General features: G+C 39.5%; 1 protein-coding gene across 4 annotated transcripts in view; it reads left to right on the top strand.

Annotated features, from left to right (window-relative positions):
* Positions 1-4,781: 4,781 nt before the first annotated feature.
* The window catches only part of LOC112314603 (putative selection and upkeep of intraepithelial T-cells protein 1 homolog), a 29,496-nt gene continuing 22,617 nt past the window's right edge, over positions 4,782-11,660 (top strand). For 2 of the 4 annotated variants that reach the window (XM_024571187.4, XM_053919505.2), the window contains exon 1: positions 8,050-8,226. The gene's annotated coding sequence lies outside the window, so the exon portion shown is untranslated. Of the gene's footprint in view, positions 4,870-4,959; positions 5,030-8,049; positions 8,227-11,660 lie in introns of those variants that run through there. The other 2 variants (XM_045204274.3, XM_053919506.2) reach the window with 2 other exon arrangements.

Raw genomic sequence — 11,660 nt, 5'->3', positions numbered from 1 at the left:
TTTAGCCAAACTCATCGAGAAAAAATATTGAGAGCCCAACTAAATAAAACTAAAAATTAAAGAGGAAATTACAAACAACATCACAGAAAGACAAAGAATTATTAAAGAATACTAGGAGCAATTGTTTGCCAACAAGTGGACAACCTGAAAGAAAAGGATAAATTTCTGGAAGCATACAAGTTTCCAAGACTGAACTATGATGAATTAGAACAGCTAAACAGATTGATTGCTAGCAACGAAATTAAAGCAGTAATCAAAAAACTCCCAATGCCTATGAATAAATTTTACCACAGAGGTAAAATAGTTGTACTCAGAGAAGTATAGGACATTGAAGAAAGAAATTGAGGAAGATACAAATAAGTGGAAGCATATGGCATGTTGATGGGTTGGAAGAATTAACATCATTAAAATGTCTGTACCACCCAAAGCAATCTATAGATTCAGTGCAATTCGTATCAAAATATCAATGGCATATTTCACAGACCTAGAACAAATATTCCAATAATGTATATGGAACCCAAAAGACCCCGAATAGCCTCAGCAATCTTGAGAAAGAAGAATAAAGTTGGAGGTCTCACAATACCTGATATCAAAATGTATTCAAGGCCACTGTAATCAAAACAGCCTGGTACTGGCATAAGAACAGACACACAGATTAATGGAAGAGAACAGAGAGTCCAGAAATCAACCCACACCTTTATGGTCGATTAGTATTTGACAAATGAGGCAAAACCATACAATGGAGTAAAGACAGTCTCTTCAATAAATGATCTTGGGGAGATTGGACTGGTACATGCAAACAAATGAAACTACACCATACTTACACCATTCACAAGAATAAGCTCAAAATGCATAAAAGACTTAGATGTAAGTTGTGAAACAATAAAAATCCTAGAACAAAACATAGGCAGTAAAATCTCAGACATCTTTGGGAGCAATAACTTTACTGATATGTCTCCTAAGGCAAGGGAAATAAAGGGAAAAAAATAAACAAATGGGACTACAACAAATGAAAAAGCTTCTGCACAGCAAAAGAAGCTATCAACAAAATAAAAAGGGAACCCACTGTATGGGAGAACATATTTGCCAATGATACATCTGATAAGAGGTTAATTTCCAAAATATACAAAGAACTTCTACAACCCAACATCAGGAAAACAAACAGTCCAATTTTAAAAAATGGGCAAAGGACCTGAGTAGACACTTCTCCAAAGAGGACATACCGATGGCCAATAGATATATTTTTAAAATGCTGGCCCTGGCTGGTGTGGCTCAGTGGATTGAGCATTGGTCTGTGAACTGAGAGGTCACCGGCTCGATTCCCAGTCAGGGCACATGCCTGGGTGGCAGGCTGGTCCCTGGTTGGGGACCTGCAACCTGTAGGAGGCAGCTGGTTGATGTTTCTCTCCCTCTTTCTCCCTCCTTTCCCTTCTCTCCATCTCTCTAAAAATAAATAAATAAAAAAATTTTAAAAAATGCTGAGTGTCACTAATTGCCAGAGAGATGCAAATTAAAACCAAAATGAGATATCACCTCACACCTGTCAGAATGGCTATCATCAATAAATCAACAAACAATGAGTGCTGGCCAGGATGTGGAGAAAAGGGAACCCTATTGCACTACTGGTGGGAATGCAGATTGATGCATCCACTGTGGAAACCAATATGGAGTTTCCTCAAAAAATATTAAACATGGAGTTACTTTTTAACTGAGAGATTCCACTTCTTGGAAAATATCCTAAGAATCTTGAAACACCAATCAGAAAGAATAAATGCACCCCTATGTACATAGTAGCATTATTTACAATAGCCAAGATCTAGAAACAGCCCAAGTGCCCGTCAGTAGATGAGTGGATCAAAAAGCTGTGGTACATTTACACAAGGGAATACTATGCAGCTGTGAAAAAAGAACTCTTATCCTTTGTTGCAGCATGGATGGTCCTGGAGATTATTATGCTAAGTGAAATAAGTCAGTCAGAGAAAGACACATACCATATGATCTCACTTATACGTGGAATTGAATGAACAAAATAAACTGATGAACAAATTAAAACCAGAGGCATGGACACATGGAACAGACTGACAGATCTCAGAGGGGAGTGATACGGGGGGACTGGAACAGATAAGCCAAAGAATATATATGCATATACACATAGCCCATGGACATGGATAACAACGTGGTGAAGGCCAGAAGGGGGAACGGGGCAAAGGAGGGGAGAATGGGGACATCAGTAACAATGTCAACAATTTTTTAAAAGAAAAGAAAAAGAGAGAAAATATGCACATGAACAACAGTGTGGTGAGTACCCCCCCAGGGTGGGAGGTGCAGACAGCTACAGAGGGGATAATGGTGACGGACAGAGACTTGCTTTGGGGTAAACACACTATAGTGCACAAGTCGTGCACCTGAATTCTGTGTAATTTTGTTAACCAGTGTCACCCCAGTAATTTCAATAAAAAGGAAAAAAGAAAAGAAAAAGAAATCAATGCCCAAGGGAAAATTGGAAAGCTAAAAAAAAATGTGGAAATTAAACAACACATTCCTGAACAACCAATGTGTCAAATCTAAATATAAGTAAAAAAGTTTCTTGAAACAAATGAAAATAGAAACACAACATACAAAAATGTGTAAGATACAGTAAAATCTGTATTAAAGAGAAAGTGTATAGGGATAAATGCCTACATTAAGAAAGATTTCAAATAAACAACTTACCTCATAGGACTAGAATAAATACAAACAGAGCTTAAAGTTAGCTGAAGGAAGGAAATATAAAGTTTGGGGGAGAAGTAAATAAAATAGGGAATAGAAAAACAATAGAAAAAGTAGCAAAACTGAAATTAGGTTTTAGGACAGACCAACAATATTGTCAAAACTTAGGTAGGCTGAGAAAGAGGGAAGACTCAAATAAATAAAATTAGAAATGAAAGAGGAGACACTACACCTGATGCCACAGACCTGTAAAGTATCCTAAGAGAATATTAAGAACTTTTATACTCCAAAAAATTGAATGACCTAGAAGAAATGGATACCTTTCTGAAAATATACAATATACCAAGTCTGAATTATGCAAGATGTTAATAATTGAGGAATCTAGGGTAGGGTTTGAAGGGGCATTTGTCTATTTGTAGGTTCCTAATTAACAGCAGAACAAAAATAAGGAAGGAAAGCATTAGCCAATCAGAACACAGAGAAAAAAGGTTAATAAAAATAAACATAGTATCAGAAATCTGTATGACCGATTGCGTAACACGCATGAAACTGGAATTCTGAAAGTAGAAGAGACAGAATGGGATAAAATTATTTTTAATTCAGAAAAATATTTATAGTTGCAAATTTCAGAATCCATAAACACCTAACAGCAGAATATGAAGGAAATCACATCTAGGAACATTATAATCAAAATATTTACATACAAAGGGAATGATGAAAATAGCTAAAGTGGAAAGAACACATTTCAAATGGATAGACTGGAAAGATTACTGATTTGTCCTCAGAAACAAAGGACACCGGAAGACAAAGAGCGTAATTTTTAAAGTGTTAAAGAAAACCTGTCAACCAATAATTGTACTTTTTTTCAGATTATTTTGGCTTTTGTTTAATTATTATCCAGTGATATTTGCTTTTTTTTTTCTTTTTTGGCACAGTTATATCAAATTTAACGCATGTATAGACTGTATAACCGCCGCTACAGGCTGAATATTGAGAAGTTCCATCCATCCCCGAAACACCTTTATGTTGTCTCCCCACACACACCCTGACTCCTAACAACACTGTTTTGTTTATGAGAAAGCACCTAATGGGCTCGTGAAGTAGGCAACATTTGGAGAAAAGCTTCTTTCATTCAATATAAAGCTTTGAGGCTCATCCATATTGCCGTGTATTAATAGTGCATTCCTTTGTAATGCTGAGTACTAGTCCATTGGAAGGACCACATTTGCTTACTCATTCTCCCATTGAAGGGCATAGGATTGAAAGGGTATCTCATTTCTACAGTTTTCATTGATTTGATTCCAGCATCATTGAGGTATACTTGACAAGTAAAAATGGTAAATATTTAAGATGTATAATGTGATGTATGATATATACATACACTGTGAAATGATTACCAAAATCAAGCTAATTGACATAGCCATCACCTCACATAGTTACGTGTGTCTGTGTGTGTGTGTGTGTGTGTGTGAAAATTTCAAGTATACAACACAGTAATATTGACTATACCCACCATGCATACATTAGACCTCTGGAATTTATTCATCTGGCACATCCAAACCTTTGTACCATTTGACCAGATCTGTTGCCCCCGCACTGTCAGTCCCCCACAATGCTCCTTCTGCTCTTTACTATGGTGGGCTTGACTTCTTTAGATTTCACAGACACATGAGATCATACAGTATTTGGCTTTCTGTGTCTGGCTGAATTCACTTAGCACCGTGTCCTCCAGGTTTACCCATGTAGGGTTTTGCTTGTAAGATTGTTTGTGTAAGTTGCTTGCTACGACTTGGAAAAGTATTTGACAGTATCTAATGAAAGTGAACACACGTATAGCACATGAGCCAGCAGCACTCCATGTCTACATGTCCAAAAGACATGTACAAAACGTTCATGGCCATATTATTTATGTATGTAAATAAGAACATTTTATATATACTATATATCTGAACACTTTTATTCCACAAGGGAGGAGGAGCTGGGTGCAGCCAGCATCTTAACAAACACTTTCATTCCATAAGGGGACAGTAACTGGGTGTAACCTCTGCCTCTCCCACAAACAGGTGACTGCCCTCCCCGCCCGATCACAGAATGGCTTTCTCCAGTCTCCTACCCTGCCTCCAGTCTTTCTCACAGATAACCACTGTGAAGATCCAGCAGGTGGGTGCAAACTCCCTTTGTGTCTGCATCTCCGAGGGACCTATACCCTCACGGCAGCCCGCACTTGGCCCTTGTCTGCTCTTTAGAATTTTAGCTCCAGTCTTCATACCAGGTTCAGCGCCGGGTCATGGTGTCTTCTCTTCTTCCTATGCTCTGCCAGGTACGTCAATTCTCGCATCTCTGCTGTTCTTGGAAGTTTCAGGCTACTTTTTTCCTTGCAAACTCAGGAGGGTTCAAGAAAGAAAAGTGATGATTTTATTGATTATTCGGCTTTTCTTTGTTGTTAGGCTTGGAGCAATACTCTACCTTTATGGATCCTAAGCAGAAGCCAGAAATCTTTAACATTATCTTTGGATGAAAGGAAATTTTACATTTTTTTAAATTTAATTTTTATTGTTATTCAATTACAGTTGTCTGCCTCTTCTCCCCGTCCCTCCACCCCACCCCAGCTGAACCCACCTCAGAAATTTTACATTTTAATGAGGTCTTATTCATCATTCTTTTTCTTTTCTGGTTATTGCCTATGTGACAAATCTAAGAAATAATTGAAGGTCATACAAACCCTCCTACGTTGTGAGAGCAGAATTCTCCCTCCATCATGTTGAAACTCCGACTCTAAACAGAGAGTGAAAGCAAGTGTTCTCATTATCTTAGGCAACAGTTGGATAACAACACATGAAGTCACTTCTCTGCAAGATGAAGCTTGCCCTCCCATAACAGTATGGTCCCACGCTCAGAATGAGAGAATAAAGTTTGTCACTGAACAGCAGAGCTAATAGGATTGAGGAGATTCCCAGTACCCCCAACTGAGAAAACTTCATTACCCTGCCTCCCAAATGTTTCCCGTCTAAAGCCCTGAAAAATTGTAAGGACATGTCAGAAATACCCATTAGCTATAGAGGCATAGTTTTCAACCTATATGTTAGGTTGGGTTTGCCCAATGCAATCCCCTGGGGGACTTGACAACTTACCAATGGCATCTACAAAAACAGAACTTGTAGAGAAATAGAATAGAATGGTGGTTACCAGTGGCTGAGAGTTTGGGGAGCTGGGGAGATGTTGTCTAAGGGTACAGACTTGCAATGGTAGATAAACAAGTTCTGAAGCTCTAGTGCATAGCACAGCTATTGTGGCCAACTAAGAGACTGTATCTTAATTATTCTCACCACAAACACACACACAGACAGATAAAGGTGTTAGCTAATGCTACGGTGGTAGCCATATTGCAACGTATAAATGTATCAAATCAACATATTATATGTCTTAAATGTATACCATGTTATATGTTAATTATATCTCAAATTTTACAAAAGAACATCACTATAATGAGGGATGCAGAATTAAAATGAAAAAAGATGAAAACAATAAAATCTGTGAACTAGTTAACAGTTTGAGAATGTATATCCATAAATGGAATATTACTCAACCATGAAAAAGAGTAAAGTACTGCTACCTGCTGCAACATGGATGAACCCTGGAAACATTTTTGATGTGTGAAAGAAGCTAGTCACAAAAGCCACATGTTGTATGATCCCATTTATATGAAACATCCAGAATAGGGAGATAGCAGAGATGGAGTAGGCCAGTGATTGCCAGGGAATGGAGTGAGGGGGAAATGGGAAGCACGGGTTTCTTTTTGGGGTGATGACTCTTCAGCATTGTGAGTATACTAAAATACATTGACTTATGCACACGTAAATAGTAAATTTTATGTTATGTGACTTTATTCTCAATTAAAGGTAGATATGCAAAACCAAAAATAAATAAGTAAATAAATAAATTAATAAGCAAATAATGCCAATGGCATTCCCCACTCCAAAGCAGTTCTAAAATATTCCCTAGTTGATCCAAATGTGTGGTCTGGGAGAGCCGGATACAGCGATACGCGGGAAGTGCAAGGTGGGTGTTTTGGTGAAGCAAAGGAATTCCTGCCCCTCACCAAAGAGAGGAGCAAAGATAAACCATGAGCTCTAGACCCCAACAACCAAGTGCCTCTTGAAATTAACTTTCTTAGGATTCCAAAAGTACATTAAAACAAATCTGTTCCAGACCAAACTTATTCACAACCACCACATTTTACCCTCATGCATTGCTTCCCTTCCCTTAAGCCGTACCGCAAATAATATTCTCTCCACTCCTCTAGTCAGTTACACGCTGAGCTCTGGGAGACATCCTGAAAGTCTTCATTTCCCTCAGCTTCCTCATTCAGTCAACCCTGCCTTCCAATTCTATGTCCTGAATAGACCTCAGATCTTTCCAAAATGCATTGTCTGCTCTGCCACTACTTCACATTCTCATGGTATTTGTCCCTGATTATTGATTTACATGTGCATACACGTATGTTTTATTTAACACATGTCAGCATGTTCCATATAGTCCATGTTTGTGCACGCATCATTGTCATGTGTGTTTGTATAGACACATATATGCAAATGTCATCATGGATGTGTGCATTGTACATATATACACCATTACGGTAAGTATTCATGTGCATAAAATGCATAAATATGTATAACTCTTTATAAATATATACATACAATTGTGCACACATGTATATGCTTATATGTTTTAATACTCATGTATGTATATTATCTATATTATATGAGAATTAGGTATGTGCGTGTGCATATACATACTTAAGTGTATATTACATAATACTTCCTAAAATCCAAACCACAGTTTTACTTTGCTTCTCTATACAGCTCATCCACCTCATTCTCTGATCATATGCCCCATTCCAATGACAGTAAACTACTTGAAGTTTTCTGAATTGTCTCTCTCAGATGCCTTTCAAGCCCTCTCAGCCTGAAAAACCTGTTTTGCTCCTTCTACTCCTCTTCTTAAATGGGCTAACAGTTCATTTTATTTCGAGACTCTTCTCAGCCTTGATCACCTCGCAGCCTTCCTTGAATGCCTGATCTGAATTTAGTGCCTTTTATTTGTGCTTCCACAGCTCCCTTCCTTTCCTTTCTAAGTACAGTACAGCATTCAAAACAAATTTCTTTACCACAGCCCTTGTACTCAGCACAAGTTACTTAAAATACACGGATCAGGTTGTGTGTGGCTTCCTTTGAGAGGGAGGCACGTCTTGTCAGTACTCGTGACGTTAGCCTCGCGGCGCCAGGTACAGTCCCTGGAGCGGAACAGACTCCCACCCACAGCCTAGAGCTTCCAGTCTCCTTGGAATCTCCCTCCGAACTCCAAGATCGGGCTGGCGGAAGCAGGTGTCCAGAGGTAGAGGGCAGCCGTCAGAAGGAGCTTTGTTGAATAGTCTGCCTGGTTCTGGATCTGTCAGAACTTCACACTCACCTGGGATTCATTCTCTAGGGACAACAGTGAGCTGCCTCAGGATCACCGGTAAGTTAAAAAAAAAAAGACTTAGGACCAGTTCTCTCCTCATAGACACTCATCACTTCTTCCATCCCTTCCTCTTCCTGTGCCTTCTGGGAGACCTCTTTTCCCTGCATTTCCAGGGACTTAGATATATTTACAGACCAGTGACATGGTGTGAACAGAGAGGTCTCAGTCACCTCTAAGGGAAATCTTTTCTCAAAGTTTCTTTGTGGGTCATTTGAAGCTCACTCTGAAGTATTGTGGCACAGCAAATGTTGGGCTCAATTTCTGGGCTCTGCCTTGGTGAGGCATAGGGAAGGTGTTATTTTCACGCACGCTATTCCCCAGGCTCCTGGCGGTGCAACCAATCACCATTGTACGGTATTCTTTGCAACCAGATTCCGGTTCTTTGCTGTAGCCGGCTGAGGTTAACACAATTAGATAAGGAGAAATGCCTCATTGTGGTATTTTTGTGAAGAGTTTTAAAATATTAAATACCTATAAAATTATTGGCTATCAAAATATAACATGAATAAACTTCATAAAAAATATTTTAACTTACTCTCAATAGGCTAGGAAGGTATATCAAAAGCTCTTTAATCTTGCTTAAACTAAAAACAAAATTGACAGAAAAAGGGTGAATTAGATATTCCTGTTTCTATAAAAGGAAAATTGCTATGATAATACTAGTTTAAAGACAAGCATCTCTTCTTTTTAAGTTCATTCCTGAAGTTTAATTTTTATTTTTGAATTAAGTTAGCATATCAGATAAAAGAATATGATGAACTAATTAAGATGATTGTTTTTCCTTTTGATAAATCTTTTTATTATTGTTGACACTATTACAGATGTCCTTCATTTCCCCCACTTTTTATCCCCCTCCACCCAGCACCCCTCCCCCTCTGGCCTTCACCATGTTATTGTCCACTTCCATGAATATATGCATATATGTTCTTTGGCTAATCTCTTCCAGTCCCCCCATTCCCTCCCCTCCAAGATCTGTCAGTCTGTTCCACGTTTCCCTGCCTCCGGTCCTATTTGTTCATCAGTTTATTTTGTTCATTAGATTTCACATATAAGTGAGACCATATGGTATGTGTCTTTCTCTGACTGGCTTATTTCGCTTAGCATAATATTCTCCAAGTCCATTCATGCTGTCTCAAAGGGTAAGAGTTCTTTCTTCCTGCTGGGTAGTATTCCATTGTGTAAATGTACCACATCTTTGTTTGTCCACTCATCTACTGACGGGCACTTGGGCTGTTTCTAGATCTTGGCTGTTGTAAATAATGCTGCAGTGAACATAGGGGTGCATAATTCTTTCTGATTGGTGTGTGTGTGTGTGTGTGTGTGTGTGTATCTTCTTTTGTGATGTAAGACTTACTTGGCTGTCAGGTTGAATGTGATTTGTATTGATTTTTGTAGTTCCTTGTTGGCATATTTGCTTTTTGTTTAAATATTTAATTTTTTATATTTTCTTATAATATACAACACAACAAAATGTATTATTTTAACCATTTTAAGTGTACACTCAGTGGCATTAGAATCACACGGACGAGTGACCATCACTACCGCCCATGTTCCGAACTATTCCATCTTCCCACACTGAAACTCTGTACCCAGTAAACACCAAGACTGCACTTTTCAGACAGGTTTTTAAACTATTCTATGTGTGCATTGTGTGAAATAGGTACCTGACCAGGATTTTCATTTGAGCAAGATTAAAATTTGTGCCAAATTTCAAAGGACATTTCCTATTGCAAATTCACTTTGGTTAACCTCCGTTTCTAACATCCATATTAGCTTTCATCCCAATTTCCTTACAAATTCCCTTCAGAGAGGTGTAGAGGATGGATGTGGATGGGCTAAAAGAGCTACCCAATACAGTCCTCCACCTTCACCTCTTAGCAAGAGCCACGGCCACAATCTAGTCTTGTCTGTCAGCTTGGTGAGAAGTTGGCATTCTTACCAGAGAGGAGCCCAGTCCTCTGAGCTGCCTATAAACTATACGGATAAACTATACGGATATTGTTTTGGCCAGATTTCCTGCCTGGGATCCAGACCGTCACAGTTAATATTAATCTTATAAAGTATCTGGGCAAATGGGCAGAAGTCATGGTTAATAAGCACAAAACATTGCTGTTATAGACCCAGGTGGTCACAAAAGGCCAAACGAGACCATGGTAACTGCCTTCCTACACTGCTCATTCTGCATTCACCCTCCCTTCAGTCGGCACCTCAGCTACATGCAGTTCTTAACCTGATAGAGTCGGTCAAATCTTTCTTTCTATGGATCTTTGAGTTGCTTCAGTTTTGTATTGACTGGGACACCTCTCTGGCCCCTGGATTCATCTCTCCAGCCCTCCAGTGGCCCGCTTTCCTCATCTTTTTATTTATTTTTTTAAAGATTATGCTGGCCTGTGAACCAAAGTGTCACTGGTTTGATTCCCAGTCAGGGCACTCGCCTGGGTTGTGGGCCAGGCCCCCAGTAGGGGGCGCATGAGAGGCAACCACACATTGATGTTTCTCAGGCCAGCACTCAATTCACTGAACCACACCAGCCAGGACCCACTTTCCTGATCTTGGTTCTGTGGTATAAGAAGCCCCAAAGCGGCCAAGGGATAGTCTTAGCTTCCAAGTCTGAGGAGAATTAAATAAAGAGATTATTTACAAACATATGAGCATGGTGTAGAGAAACCCTTAGGAGTGGTGCAGTACCCCGGAGCTGAAATAGAGGGGTTAGGGTCACACCTAGGCCTGAAGGAGCAGGAACAGAAAGCAGTAATTAAAACCTGAGGACAGCGAGGGCTGCACAGAGAGGCTGTGTGTGTATGTGTGTGTGTGTGTGTGTAAATGATGACTTTTGGTAAGGACACAGCTCACCACAGCAACCCAGAAAGAAAGAGAGCAGAGGCAACAAACAATCCAGCCTCACTCTCCTTCATTCCTGCAATCTCCTGCTTGTTATTTGTTCTTACTAAAGCTGCCTAGCACCCAGAACCCAGAGGGAAGGGAGTCCATTGTTCTAATCCTTATAGGTCAGCTCTCTGGGAAACAGAGACGGGAGGAGCAGAACGCAGATTGGGTCGGCAAGAGCCAACTAGTCCAGAGCAGCCCGTGTGTGTGAGACACACTGCAGAATTCCATGACATACTTTGGGATGAGAAGACATACTTCCAACACACAAACACTTAAAGACCTAGTGGTGAAGTCATGTATATGTGACCTAAAAAGTATAATGGAGTATGACGTATGTAAAAAACTCAATACAGTAAATTTAAACAATTGCATAGAAAGCTAAAATTTGACCTGTTACAAGCGCAGTTGATTTTTTCCCGATTTCCTGTCAGGATGAATGACACCATTTATCCACATGACCACACGTTCTGAGAACCCAGGAGGCATGAAAATACATCTCTCTCATTCCTTCCGTTCAGACTCATTGAGGCCTAGCAGTTGCA

The sequence above is a fragment of the Desmodus rotundus genome, chromosome 3 (genome assembly GCF_022682495.2).
Source record: "Desmodus rotundus isolate HL8 chromosome 3, HLdesRot8A.1, whole genome shotgun sequence".
Classification (NCBI taxonomy): Eukaryota; Metazoa; Chordata; class Mammalia; order Chiroptera; family Phyllostomidae; genus Desmodus; species Desmodus rotundus.
This window is presented reverse-complemented; position numbering and strand designations above follow the sequence as displayed.